At 40.2% G+C, this 13,837-nt stretch overlaps 1 long non-coding RNA gene across 2 annotated transcripts; it reads right to left on the bottom strand.

The window, feature by feature from the left end:
• Window positions 1–2,086: 2,086 nt before the first annotated feature.
• Window positions 2,087–13,007, bottom strand: LOC124007687. 2 transcript variants are annotated; one of them, XR_006833992.1, is made up of 3 exons: window positions 12,823–13,007; window positions 12,477–12,513; window positions 2,087–2,931 (listed from the first exon to the last, which is right to left on the bottom strand). It is a non-coding gene; the product is annotated as an uncharacterized LOC124007687 (long non-coding RNA). The 2 variants fall into 2 exon arrangements; XR_006833993.1 differs by having other exon boundaries at window positions 2,087–2,901.
• Window positions 13,008–13,837: the final 830 nt, after the last annotated feature.

The raw sequence follows: 13,837 nt of genomic DNA, 5'->3' as shown, positions 1-13,837 counted from the left end.
GTACATTGGACAGTGCAGTTAAGATTAACAAGAATTTAATCTTTCTGCCAATATCAGATGTCTATATCAACCTCATGCTAATTGCATTAGCCTACGTTAGCTCAACCGTCCCGTGGAAGGGACACCGATCCCGAAGATGTTCAATGTGCATCATTAATTAAGGTAGAGACATCGCATCCGCCTACGTTGCGCTTCCGCATCTGCGGTGAAAGGTGGCAGAGCTAGAGCGGTGTTTGTCAGACCATGATACATCCCAAAAATCAGTCTTCTCACTAAAACTTCCGTAGCGTCCTAAAAACTATGGAAAGAGGAGACTCTCACGAGCATGGTGATGTTCTCCATTTTGCTCTACGACTCCCACAAATGTCACAGGACTGGTCTGAGGATAACCGCTAAAACATTTTATGGAAGTATATGAAGGTAGTTTATATATATATATATTTCCTGAGCTTTCTTATATCTCCTAGACATAGAACAGACACTTCAAAAGCTTGTTTCTTATGTGTTATTCAATGCGTTTCTCTGGGCTATAGCTGATCATATTTGGTTTAATTATTTGTTTTATTTATTTTTTGATACCTAAAGTGGTCCTAAAATTCTAAATCTAATAGCTAAATGAGCCATAGTATGACCATCTTAAAACAGCTTAAAACAATATACCCCACCCACTTAGGTTGCCTTGTTAAAACCTGTTCATTCTCTTAAATGAAATACCATGACGGTTTTCTCATTTGCTGGGAATCTTGTTTGACATTTCTGATATAACATACTTTGGTTATATCTTTATCAACCTACTACATACCCCTTAAAAATATATATATTTTGTATGTGCATGGTGTGCTATTAGCATGCTAACCCTCATTAAGACAGATGGGTAGAATAGCTAGCCATCGCTAGCATTCACTGGTTGAAGTAGCTTCTGGGTGTAATGGAGTGGTCTGGTAACTATGACATGAATATTTACAGTATATACAGTGCATTTGGAAAGTATTCAGAACCCTTGACTCTTTCCACATTTTGCTACATTACAGCCTTAGTCTAAAATAAATTAAAATGTTTTTTCCCCCTCAATCTACACACAATATCCCATAATGACAAAGAAAAACCAGTTTAGACATTTTTGCAAATGTATTAAAAATAAAATAAATAAACTTATTTACATAAGTATTCAGACCCTTAGGTATGAGACTCGAAATTGAGCTCACCTGCAACCTGTTTTCGTCGATCGTCCTTGAGATGTTTCTACAACTTGATCGGAGTCCACCTGCAGTAAATTCAATTGATTGGAAATGATTTGGAAAGGCACATACCTGTCTATATAAGGTCCCACTGAAGATACTGAGTGGCATATTAAGTGTTCATCTACCTGGGTTTTCCCTTATCTTCTTACAAGTCTGAGTTTTAAGACATTTACATTTGGAAAAGACGGGAGACTAATTAATAATAGAGATTTGGGTGAGGGGTGGGAGGGAGAAATGTGGACATGAATAATAATGAAAGTTCATGTCCTGGACCTGGCATGGCTAAGCAGCTAATTATGCTACTTCACCTAGAAGTCATCCATCTTGGCTCTTGCCGACAGAGGCACACCATGAATAACCATGTCGAAGCACTACTAAAACACAGGTACTGCTGAGACTGAGGCTGTCCTAATATGGACACCATACAAACGTACAGATTAGGTAGACTCGCTCCAAGATGGTGAATGCGATGCCTCAGGCCTCAACACTGTCTGGATGGAGAGCTAGCTGAGAAGGACTTTGAATTATTGACATTTGTCTTTCACATCCGCTCAGTGAATGAGAACTTAAATAGTCCAACTAGCTCTGTTCTCTATATTCTCTGCGGAACAAGAGGCTATTGAATTTGTGAGAACACTGTAATAAAGACAGATTCGGAATTGGATATTTTTCTACTCTAACTTTTCCCATGTATTGCATTTGTACAAGCAATTGTATTTTTTGTGTTGTTTCTCAAGGTCACAAGAACACGGTGGATTGAGATTGGGTAACATTGTGGACTCTGAGTAGGGATGAGGCTGGGGTTAGTTTTAGATACTTTATTTGAAAGAGCTTTCAGACAGTACGTCTTTGAAAATGCTAATAAGGGTATAGCAGAACCATTATATGCGCGCAGCTCACTGAGACTAAGGTATTATAAATACAACATACTGTAATACTCTGTATTTACACAGCTCATAGAGGACAGTAAACAACCTGTTTACAGCAGCAAACCAACATACATTTATAGCCACAGTTAAACACACTGGGCAAACAATGATATGCTCAAAACCAACAGCAGCCTTTTCAATTGATAGAAACCTGGATTTCTCCTTTAGACAAGTTAAAAGCAGAAGTAATCATGAATAATAAATGTAACAATCTACCAATTAAAATTGAAGGCTGTATTCCAAACCAAACTCTTTGGGGTGAGATGTCAAGAGAGGGCAAACTGTATCACTATGGATGCTTACTACCTAATGCAAAGCTCACTTTCTTTACTACCCAATGCAAAGCTCACTTTTCTTTCCAACCGAACTGTTTGCCTTAAAAACTGAGGGCTTAACAGATGCTGTGCCTCCTCGACTGGCAGCTACTTGGCATACAGCGTGCCAGGAAACCCAGCAGATCTCCTATGGTTCGCTGGGGCCTGTATGAGCTCGGTGCACAGCAGGTAATTGAAGGCGCAGCTGGAGAGCGCTAGTCATTCGCCCTCGCCCCGTGCATGGAGAGGTTGTCGACACCGCGGATCTCCAACAAGAGACGAAAGCAGCTGGGGTCTCGGGAGTGCCGGCAATAGGGGGAGAGAGAAAATTAAAGAGAGGAAAGAGGAGCTCTCGGCAGCTCTTGACCCATGACACCAGCTTCTTCAACCATTGGGGACGGCATGAAAAACATGCGCCTAAAGAGATTGGAGAGAGAGAGACTGAATCTGCCCATTGGGAGAGAGAGAGAGAGAGAGAGAGAGAGGTGAAGGGAGGTAAAGCAAACTATATTACACTGAGAACAGATTGAAATGGAAAGCAGAGCACAGAGGTGGTGCTTCTGAATGAGGGATACGGGGCTTATGTGATACAACTCCTCATGATAGAGATACTCTCCACGGACACAGGAGAAGATAAGTTAGGTGACGGGAGGAGCATGACCCATTCTCACCCCCAATTCACTTGTACATGTGTACTTCTCTGTAGAGATGGCTTGAGGCCTCTGACTGGTCTCTGCATAAAATGCATACAACCCTTCTGCATTTTATGATGATTTTGTGATGTTTATTGTGGGAAAACGTTGAAAAACGTGTTGACATTGTGCCAGTGCTTAGCTAGCTAGCTACATTACTGAATGAGAGGGAGATGCTAGTTCGCTAGTTCGCTTGCTAGCTTTACCACCCGCCTGTGCTAGTACGTTTAACAAAATAACATAGTTATTGCTTGGAGTCTGAAATGAGCAATTTAATTTGAATGGTTTAAGTATGAATATTTGTCAAATCCATTACAGAAAAGTCAAACTGAAAATGTTTCTTCGGTCTCTTTATTTCTCCTGGTTAGACAATGTACTGTAAAGGTTACATTGTAACTACAAAGTAATTCAAATGTCACTTCACGTTACAATAAGTTTCTTGCTCATGGGTAAGTACATTGTAATTACAGAGTTGGGTTGTTAAATATTTTTTTTACATTGTGAGTACAATTTAACTTAACTTTATGCCTAATGCTCTCCTGTCTCCTAATTTCTCCTAGTTGGCCTATTCTCTGCAAAGGTCGGGACATTGAAAAAGGCTCAAGTGTACCATTTGTTCCGCCTGAGCCAGTCTGACCACAATTCAGAGATCACTATGAGGACACACAAATGTGTTTAATGGATCGCGGGAAAAGAGCAGGAATAGGCTTTTAGGCTACAGTCCAAGCTATGTCTTCCAATGGTGCTACTGCTGACGGAATCCAAAGAATTTCCAACTAATAAATGCTACATAGCGCAATGATGTGAATCACACTGCTACTATTTAGATATTCGCGCCTCACAGATTGTGGTTGTTGTGGATGGCTGTTCACAAATGTATATGTACTTTAATCCAAAAATTGTTGAATTGAAATAGTTGAACCTCTACAAGATCGGTGTCTCCCCCCGGGACGGTTGAGCTAACGTGCGCTAATGTGATTAGCATGAGGTTGTAAGTAACTGTCACGCCTTGGTCATTGTATCTTGTGTTTTTGTTATATGTTTGGGTAGGCCAGGGTGTGACATGGGTTTATATGTTGTATTTCATATTGGGGTTTGTATTAATTGGGAGTGTGTATTATTAGGGGTGTGTCTAGTTAGGCTTGGCTGCCTGAGGCGATTCCTAATTGGAGTCAGCTGATTCTAGTTGTCTCGGATTGGGAACCGTATTTAGGTAGCCTGAGTGCGCATTGTATTTCGTGGCTGATTGTACCTGTCTTAGTGTTAGTCACCAGATAGGCTGTATTAGTTTCACTCGTTTGTTGTTTTCATATTTTCAGTTATTTCATGTACCGCTTTATCTTTATTAAAAGTCATGAGTAACCTACACGCTGCATTTCGGTCTGACTCTCTTCAAACAACAGTCGAAGTTCATTACAGTAACAAGAACATTCTTTGTGTTATCTTTTATCAGATGGAATGTATTTTATTCTCCTACATTCATTTCACATTTCCACAAACTTCAAAAGTGTTTCCTTTCAATTGGTATCAATATAATGCATATCCTTGCTTCAGGTCCGTAGCTACAGGCAGATCGATGTCATATTAGGCGAAAAATTGAAGAAAAAAAAAGTGTCCGAGCTTTGCTACTTATCAATCATTGTTTTTGTGACCAGTGGACAGCCAGTGAAAAATGAGCTCTTGCAAAAGCTGCCCAATGTGGATCCCAGCCCAAGGAGTGAAAGTTTGAGGGAGTTCCTCCATACTATTGTGCTCCATACCGTCAAACTTTGATTCCTTTAAGACACGAGTGGAGCTTTTATTGCTCAATTGAATTCATGCTGATTTAAATAATAATAATAATTATTATTGGCCTAATGAACTAATGGACCAACACTCAAACTCACACTTTTGATAGATTTAAAACAGATGCAAATTATTGTGATATCAAAGTGTCACCAACAAAAATGTAAATAATAGGCCTATAGCAAATCCAGCATATAGCATATATTTTTCACATTCAGATTTCACTTTTTGGTAGTGCTCAAAGCATGTCATTCCATGAGAGCAGTATCTCCCTTTTCAACTCGAAGCAATGAGCCCAAAATTATAAACAGAGTAGGCTAATTAACCCTTAGTTTGTGGGTTATGCTCAGGTTAAACAATTTGTCCCTAATCTATATTTCCAGATTTCCATGTCCTATTCTTGAAGATCAAGGGGTATTATATTAATTGGAATGACTGGAAATGTGACAGAGTTTGGTTTATAATGTAAAGATACAGACTAATCGTTTTATTAGCTGTATTAAAGTAGAAAGCAACGGGATAGAAGAAGCCTACATAATCAACCTATAAAGTAAAATGGCGGTAGGCAGCCTAGCAGTTAAGAGCATTGGGCCAATAAACCTAAGCTCACTGGTTTGAATCCCGAGCTAACTAGGTAAAACATCTGTCAATATTCCATTGAGCGAGGCACTTAACCCTAATTGAGCCTGTAAATTGCTCAGGATATGAACATCTGCTAAATGACGTAAATGTCAAATGCAAGATCCAGCTATGTAAACTCTAATATTGATTTATGCTGCAATAGATGTCATTAAATTGGTAATAATCCATTTGGACTTTCTCTAATGTATATCAGATTACGTTATTGAATTTTTGGTAATACCAAAATTACGTTACTGATTACAATTTTAGACCGTTAACTAGTAACTGTAATGGATTACATTTAGAAACTAACCAACCCTGAATGGGTGGGGAGAGCTCCCATTTCACTCCCAATATTCCATAAATGAGACATTGTAAAAGAAATCGTGTTTAATAGTGTCGGCATAATCACTTTGCAGTAGCTTTTCCCCCCTTGTCCTTTTCATTTCCTTCTCTTTTACCGTGTGGATTTTTAACACATTACACATGCAGAGTAAATTACCTTTCAGAAAAGTTTTTGGGGGCAGAAGTTTGAAATTGAAATAAAACCTGGGCCGTCTCAACGGGAAATGCATTTAGTCTTTAATCATACACTCATCTGATAAAGATTGCAGGGAATAATGAATAATCTGACGGTCTGGGTTAGGCAGATGAAGACCATTGGTGATGACGAGCAGGTGAATGGAATAGTGAAGCTGTAGCACAGACTTAAAGAGAACATATTCTCTCTCTATGTGCTGCACTTTGAATATATTGGAGAGTAATGTTGGGTAACACTTCCTTTGAAGGTTATTATTTATCTGAAAATTAGAAGACTGGTGAGGATACTGAGCAGGTGAATGGTATCCCAGTGCTGCTGTAGCACAGGTGTAAAGATGACATATTGGCTGTGTCCCAATCCAAAGGCAATTGCCTGCTGCCCACCAGCCTCCAAAGACACCTACATTAGTAGGTAGCACTTTCCAGTAGGTAAATGCCATTTAAGACGGGATTCGAAGGTAGTTTCACGTGACATGTTCACATTCCACCGAACGTGAACAAGTTGTGCTAGCAATTCCGTTTACAACTACCACAAAATGGAAATATCTGACACAAATAAAAAGTAACAGAATCGATCTCCTCAGTACCTGCTCATGAATTAAGTTGGCACCGACCAGAATTATTATCCTACAGTATAGGGTCCTCCTCTCTCATAATGCTTGGTCTGCAGCGCCATCTTTGTGGATATGACAGGTAAGCTTGCATGCATCTCTTTGAGACAGCTTATTTAGCTATTTTACTGATTGTTTAAGAATGATTAATAGCCAGAATAGTGGTGTTTCACTGGGAAGCTAATATTGCATTAGAAATGCTAATGTTTGTATGAGTAGGCTTAGATTGTGATTAATTTATACAACTACCACACCTGTGCATAATATTAAATGACAATGATGTTCAGGATAACAAGGTTTTACATTCGTTGATTACGAATAGTGAAAGGTGATATGATGCAAACTAACAACATAAGGCGGCCCAGGATAATTCAAATCAATTGTTATTTGTCACAAGCACCGAATACAACAGGTATGTAGACCTAACGTGAAATGCTAACTTACAAGATCTTAACCAACAATGCAGTTGAGAAAAAATAAGAGTTTAGTTAATTTAGAAAATATATTTGAAAGTTTAAAAAAAGCAACAATAAAATAACAATAAAAAAGTCCATATATAGGGGGTACTAGTACCGAGTCAATATGCAAGGATACAGGTTAGTCAAGGTAACTGAGGTAATATGTACAGTTGAAGTCGGTAGTTTACATACACCTTAGCCAAATACATTTAAACTCAGTTTTTCACAATTCCTGATATTTAATCCTAGTAAAGATTCCCCGTCTTTAGGTCAGTTAGGATCACCACTTTATTTTAAGAATGTGAAATATCAGAATAATAGTAGAATGATTTATTTAAGCTTTTATTACTTTTGTCACATTACCAGTGGATCAGAAGTTTACGTACACTCAATTAGTATTTGGTAGCATTGCCTTAAATTGTTTAACTTGGGTCTTGGGCCTTCCACAAGCTTCCCACAATAAGTTGGGTGAATTTTGGCCCATTCCTCCTGACGGAGCTGGTGTAACTGAGTCAGGTTTGTAGGCCTCCTTGCTCGCACACGCTTTTTCAGTTCTGCCCACAATTTTTCTAGAGGATTGAGGTCAGGGCATTGTGATGGCCAATCCAATACCTTTATTTTGTTGTCCTTAAGCCTTTTTGCCACAACTTTGGAAGTATGCTTGGGGTCATTGTCCATTTGGAAGACACATTTGTGACCAAGCTTTAACTTCCTGACTGATGTCTTGAGATGTTGCTTCAATATAGCCACATACCTCTTCCTTGCTGAGCGGCCTTCCAGGGTATATCGATATAGGACTCATTTCACTGTGGATATAGATAACTGTTGTAACTGTTTCCTCCAGCATCTTCACAATGTCCTTTGCTGTTGTTCTGGGATTGATTTGCACTTTTCGCACCATAGTACGTTCATCTCTAGGAGACAGAACGAGTCTCCTTCCTGAGCGGTATGACGGCTGCATGGTCCCATGGTGTTTATACTTGTGAACTATTGTTTGTACAGATGAACTTGGCACCTTCAGGCATTTGTAAATTGCTCCCAAGGAAGGTCCAGACTTGTGGAGGTCTACAATTTTCTTTTTGATTTTCCCCATGATGTTAAGCAAAGAGACACTGAGTTTGAAGGTAGGTCTTGAAATAGATCCACAGGTACACCTCCAATTGACTCAAATTATGTAAATTAGCCTATCAGAAGCTTCTAAAGCCATGACATTGTTTTCTGGAATTTTAAAAGTGTTTAAAGACACAGCCAACTTAGTGTAAACTTTAACCCCACTGGAATTGTGATCCAATGAATTAGAAGTGAAATAATCTGTCTGTAAACAATTGTTGGAAAAATTATTTGTGTCATGCACAAAGTAGTTGTCCTTGCCAAAAAGATAGTTTGTTGACAATACATTTGTGGAGTGGTTGAAAAACAAGTTTTAAAGATGTCTATGTGTATGTAAACTTCTGACTTCAACTGTACATGTAGGTAGGGGTAAAGTGACTACGCAAAGATAATAAACAGCGAGTATCAGCAGCTTTAAAAACAATGGGTTAATCAATGGCTTGGAGGTAGGGAGCCTTTTGTACCTCGACTTGATGCTCCGGTACTGCTTGCCGTGCAATAGCAGAGAGAACAATCTATGACTAGGGTGGCTGGAGTCTGACCATTTTTAGGGTCTTCCTCTGACACCGCCTGGTATAGAGGTCTGGACGGCAAGGAAGCTTTTCCCCAGTGATGTACTGGGCTGTAGGCACTACCTTCTTTAGCACCTTGCAGTCGGATGCCGAGCTGTTGCCATACCAGGCAGTGATGTAACCAGTCAGGATCCTCTCGATGGTGCAGAACTCTTTGAGGATCTGAGGACCCATGCCAAATCTTTTCAGTCTCATGAAGGGGAATAGGAGTTGTCGTGTCCTCTTCACAACTGTCTTGGTGTGTTTGGACTATGATAATTTGTTGGTGATGTGGACACCAAGGAACTTGAAGCTCTTGACCTGCTCCACTACAGTCCCGTCAGTGTGAAAAGGGGCGTGCTCGGCCTTGTAGTCCACGATCAGGTCCTTTGCCTTGATCACGTTGAGGGAGAGGTCGTTGTCCTGGCACTACACTGCCAGGTCTCTGACCTCCTCCCTATAGGCCGTCTCATCATTAAAGGTGATCAGGCGTACCACCGTTGTGTTGTCGGCAAACTTAATGGTGTTGAAGACGTGCTTGGCCACAAAGTCGTGTGTGAACAGGGAGTATAGGAGGGGACTAAGCACGCACCCCTGAGGTTCCCCCGTGTTGAGGATCAGCATGGCAGATGTGTTGTTGCCTATCCTTACAACCTGGGGGTGGCCCTTCAGGAATTTCAGGATACAGTTTCAGATGGGAGGTGTTTAGTCCCAGGGTCCTTAGCTTAGTGATGAGCTTTGAGGGCACTATGGTGTTGAATGCTGAGCTGTAGTCAATGAACAGCATTCTCACATAGGTTTTCATTTTGTCCAGGTGGGAAAGGGCAGTATGGAGTGCAATAGAGATTGCGTCATCTGTGCATCTGTTGAGGCAGAATGCGAATCGGAGCTAGTCTAGGGTTTCTGGGATGATGGTGTTGAGGTGAGCCATGACCAGCCTTTCAAAGCACTTCATGGCTACAGACGTGAGTGCTACAGGTCGGTAGTCAGTTAGGCAGGTTGTTGGGCACATGGACTATGGTGGTCTGCTTGAAACATGTAGGTATTCCAGACTCAGTCAGGGACACTTGCCAGTTGGTCAACGCATACTGAGTACACATTCTGGTAATCTGTCTGTCCATGTGGCTTTGTGAATTTTGACCTGTTTAAAAGGTCTTACTCACAATGGCTATGGAGAGTGTGATCAACAGTCGCCCGGAAAAGCTGGTGCTCTAATGCATGCTTCAATGTTTCTTGCCTGGTCTGGTAGGCTCGTGTCACTAGGCAGCTCGCAATTGGGCTTCCCTTTGTAGTCCGTAATAGTTTACAAGCCCTACCACATCCGACGAGCGTCAGAGCCGGTGAAGTAGGATTCAATCTTAGTCCTGTATTGATGCTTTGCCTGTTTGATGGTTTGTCTGAGGGCATAGAGGGATTTCTTGTAAGCGTTCAGGTTAGTCAAAGTCTTGAAAGCGGTAGGTCTACTCTTCAGCTTAGTGCATATGTTGCCTGTAATCCATGGCTTCTGGTTGGGATACGTACGTAGGTCACTGTGGGGATGACGTCATTGATGCACTTATGTATGAAGCCGGTGACTGATGTGGTATACTCCTCAATGCCATCGAATGAATCCCGGAACATCTGTCTGTGCTAGAAAAACAGTCCTTTACCTTAGTATCTGCGTCACCTGTCCACTTCCGTAGTGAGCGAGTCACTGGTACTTCCTGCTTTGGTTTGTGCTTGTATGAAGGAATCAGGAGGATAGAATTATGGTCTGATCTTTCAAATGAAGGGCGAGGATAGCTTTGTATGCATCTCTTTGTGTTGAGTAAAGGTGGTCTAGAGTTTTGTTCTCTGTTTAAACATGAGACTTGCTGGTAGTGATGAGGTAAAAACAGATTTAAGTTTTCCTGCATTAGAGTCCCCGGCCACTAGGAGCACCGCCTCTGGATGAGCATTTTCATGTTTGCTTATGGCCTTATACAGCTCGTTGAATGCGGTCTTAGTGCCAGCATAGATTTGTGGTGGTAAATAGGCAGCTAAGAAAAATATAGATAAACTCTCTCAGTGAGGGAGTGTGGTCTACAGCTTATCATAAGGTACTCTACCTCAGGCAAGCAAAACCTTGAGACCTCTTTAATATTACATTTTGCGTACCAGCTGTTATTGACAAATAGACACAGACCATCAGCTCTCGTCTTACCGGAGGTAGCTGTTCTGTCTTGCCGATGCATGGAAAACCCAGCCAATTATATATTTTCCATATCGTCGTTCAGCCTTACTCTGTGAAACATAAGTCTCGAACGGAGATCATCCAGTTTATTCTCCAATGATTGAACGTTGGCCAATAGGACGGATGGTAGAGGTGGGTTACCCACTCGCCGACTAATTCTCACACGGCACCCGGATCTGCGTTCCCTGTATCGGCGTCTCCACTTCATGCGAATGACAGGGATTTGGGCTTGGTCCGGGAGCAGCATTTACTCCTTTGCTTCTGACCGTTAAAGAAAACAGGTACATCCAGTTCCAGGTGAGTAATTGTTGTTCTGATATCCAGAAGCTATTTTCGGTCATAAGTGACGGTGGCAGAAACATTATGTACAAAATAAGTTACAAACAATGTGAAAAGACACACAAAATAGCACAATTGGTTAGGAGCCAATAAACTCTCATTTTAAGCTAAATGCATTGGTAACAAATACTGGCATGTGATAAAGGATAACATGTCCAATATAATTATATAAATGCATATCAAACAGGAATTCATATTCAATTAAATGAATAGAGCATTGTAATATTGATGACTTTCTCTCTCCTTGCAGGGTTTTTAGACAGATGAACAACAGGCACCAGATGCCCAAGCCTCAAAACCAAAAACATGTGGAGACACCAACACTTGTCATTTTGAATAAATATTAACATTTGTGTTGGTTTTCCTGTATCTGTGCATAAGTCCTTAAAACACAGTCCATTGTACAAAATAATTAAGCAAGGGACATCTCCAGGAGATTAACCTCCAACATTCATAAACCTGAGAGGCACATGAGGGCAAATTTTAGTCATGACCGCCACAGGTTCTCTTATACACAGGACAGGAGTTTACATGTTTTTGTTCCAGCCCTTTATTAACACCTAATTTCAACTAATTGTGGTCTAAATTGAAGACTTGTCCACAGTGCAATGCCCTGGGACAGAAAATCAGTTCTGCATTTTAGAATGAGCTCCTATAAATTACAATGTCCTGACAAATCTGCATGATTAACAACTACATGGGTGAATCTAATATTATCGTTCTTTACTATCTGCAGGCTGTCAGAGTGATATGTCCTTCAACTTTGAACACGCAGAGACAAGGGGGGAGAAATTAACCTTAGTCCTGGTTAAAGTTGTTGAAGCCACAACTACCTTTATTAATAATGTGCAATCGTTTTGTTAACAACAGAAAGTTGGCTAATGTTAACGTTAGGTAAACAGACAACGCTAGCTAGCAAGCAAGCAAGCTTGCTGAAACAGAGTCATCTACAGAATGTACAAATAACTTGGCTGGCTAGCATGTCTAGAATGAACAGAACACAGCTGGTTGCATGTCCTACATTTTTCATCAGATGTTATATATATATATATATATATATATATATTTCTTACCTCCAAACAAGTCTGGCAGGACTGTTTTCTCCTGTCCCTGAAAACAAATGTGAAAAAAAACTATTTGCTCCATGTCCTTACTGGCTAACAAGTTCACCAATTCATGATTCACACATTGCCGAATCTACGACTGGGCCTCGTTAGTTTAGTTGTTCATCTCTAAACAGCCGATAAGCATGACGAGATTGCCTACTACGTTAGCTAGCTATTGCGACCCATGTGCTAGCAAGCATGGCAACGGGCTTAGTAAACAACGGTTACTCAACGTTTGAATTGAAAATTCATAAGAAAGTAATTTGTTGAACATTTTTAACGTAATTTGGTGAATAAATAACATTATACTTACATTTCGAAGTTATTCATTATTCTTCTGGAAAATGTTCTCTCAAACGGGGACTTGTGTCTGCCATTAATTCAGACTTTTTTTCAGAATTTCCCGTGCGCCACAAGGTGTTATGTGATAGCCTCCCCGGAGAAGGATTACATGGGATGCTGCTTTCAAAATACACCCTAATGAAGGCAGCATTTGAAGGTACCCTGGGATTGGGACACAGACATTGTGTCTATATGAGCTGTACTTAAAATATTGGAGAGTAATGTACATTGTTATTTGTCTGAAAGTAAGAAGAGCAAATGGTGATGCTGTACAGGTGAATGGTAGCACTGCTGTACCAACTAATTAAACATAACATTATGAATCGCTATGTGCTGTACTTTAACTATTGGAGAGTACTGTACATTGACATGTATCTGCATGTCAGAAGACCAATGCTACGCAGGTGAATGGTAGTGCTGCTCTACCACATAATTAATTATGTGCTGTATGTAACAGAGTTGGATTGCTAATCTCATTCTTTAGCTTGAAGTATTTTCACCCCCCACTATTGAACTGGTATCTTTTCGGGGCAGCAGCTGGCTAAAATGTTATTAAGAGGGGTTGTCACTTGTGTTTGCAAGACAGAGGACCGAGATTGCTCCCAGTAAAGGATGTGTTGATGCTCTTTAATTATTTGTTAATTTTCTATTTCATTTTTTATTTCTTTATTTGTACATTTTTTTTACTTCAGTTCATTTTAGTAAAAACTTTCTAACACTTATTTTTCTTAAAAATGAATTGTTGGCTTGTAAGTAAGCATTTTACTGTAAGGTCTTCAGCTGTTGTACTCGCGCATGTGACAAATACAATTTGATTTGACACACACAAACAGCAGGGTTGGGTTCAATTCGAATTGAAGGCAGTGATTTCAGGAAGTAAAATAAAAATAGAATTTAATAATTGAAAACATTTAATTTATTTAAAAAAATGTAAGTAAATCACTTCCTGAATTGACTGCCTTCAATTCGAATTGAACCCAACCCTG

This window comes from Oncorhynchus gorbuscha, linkage group LG21 (genome assembly GCF_021184085.1).
Source record: "Oncorhynchus gorbuscha isolate QuinsamMale2020 ecotype Even-year linkage group LG21, OgorEven_v1.0, whole genome shotgun sequence".
Taxonomy (NCBI): domain Eukaryota; kingdom Metazoa; phylum Chordata; class Actinopteri; order Salmoniformes; family Salmonidae; genus Oncorhynchus; species Oncorhynchus gorbuscha.
Note: the sequence above shows the minus strand (reverse complement) of the source record. Positions and strands in the feature narration are given on the sequence as shown.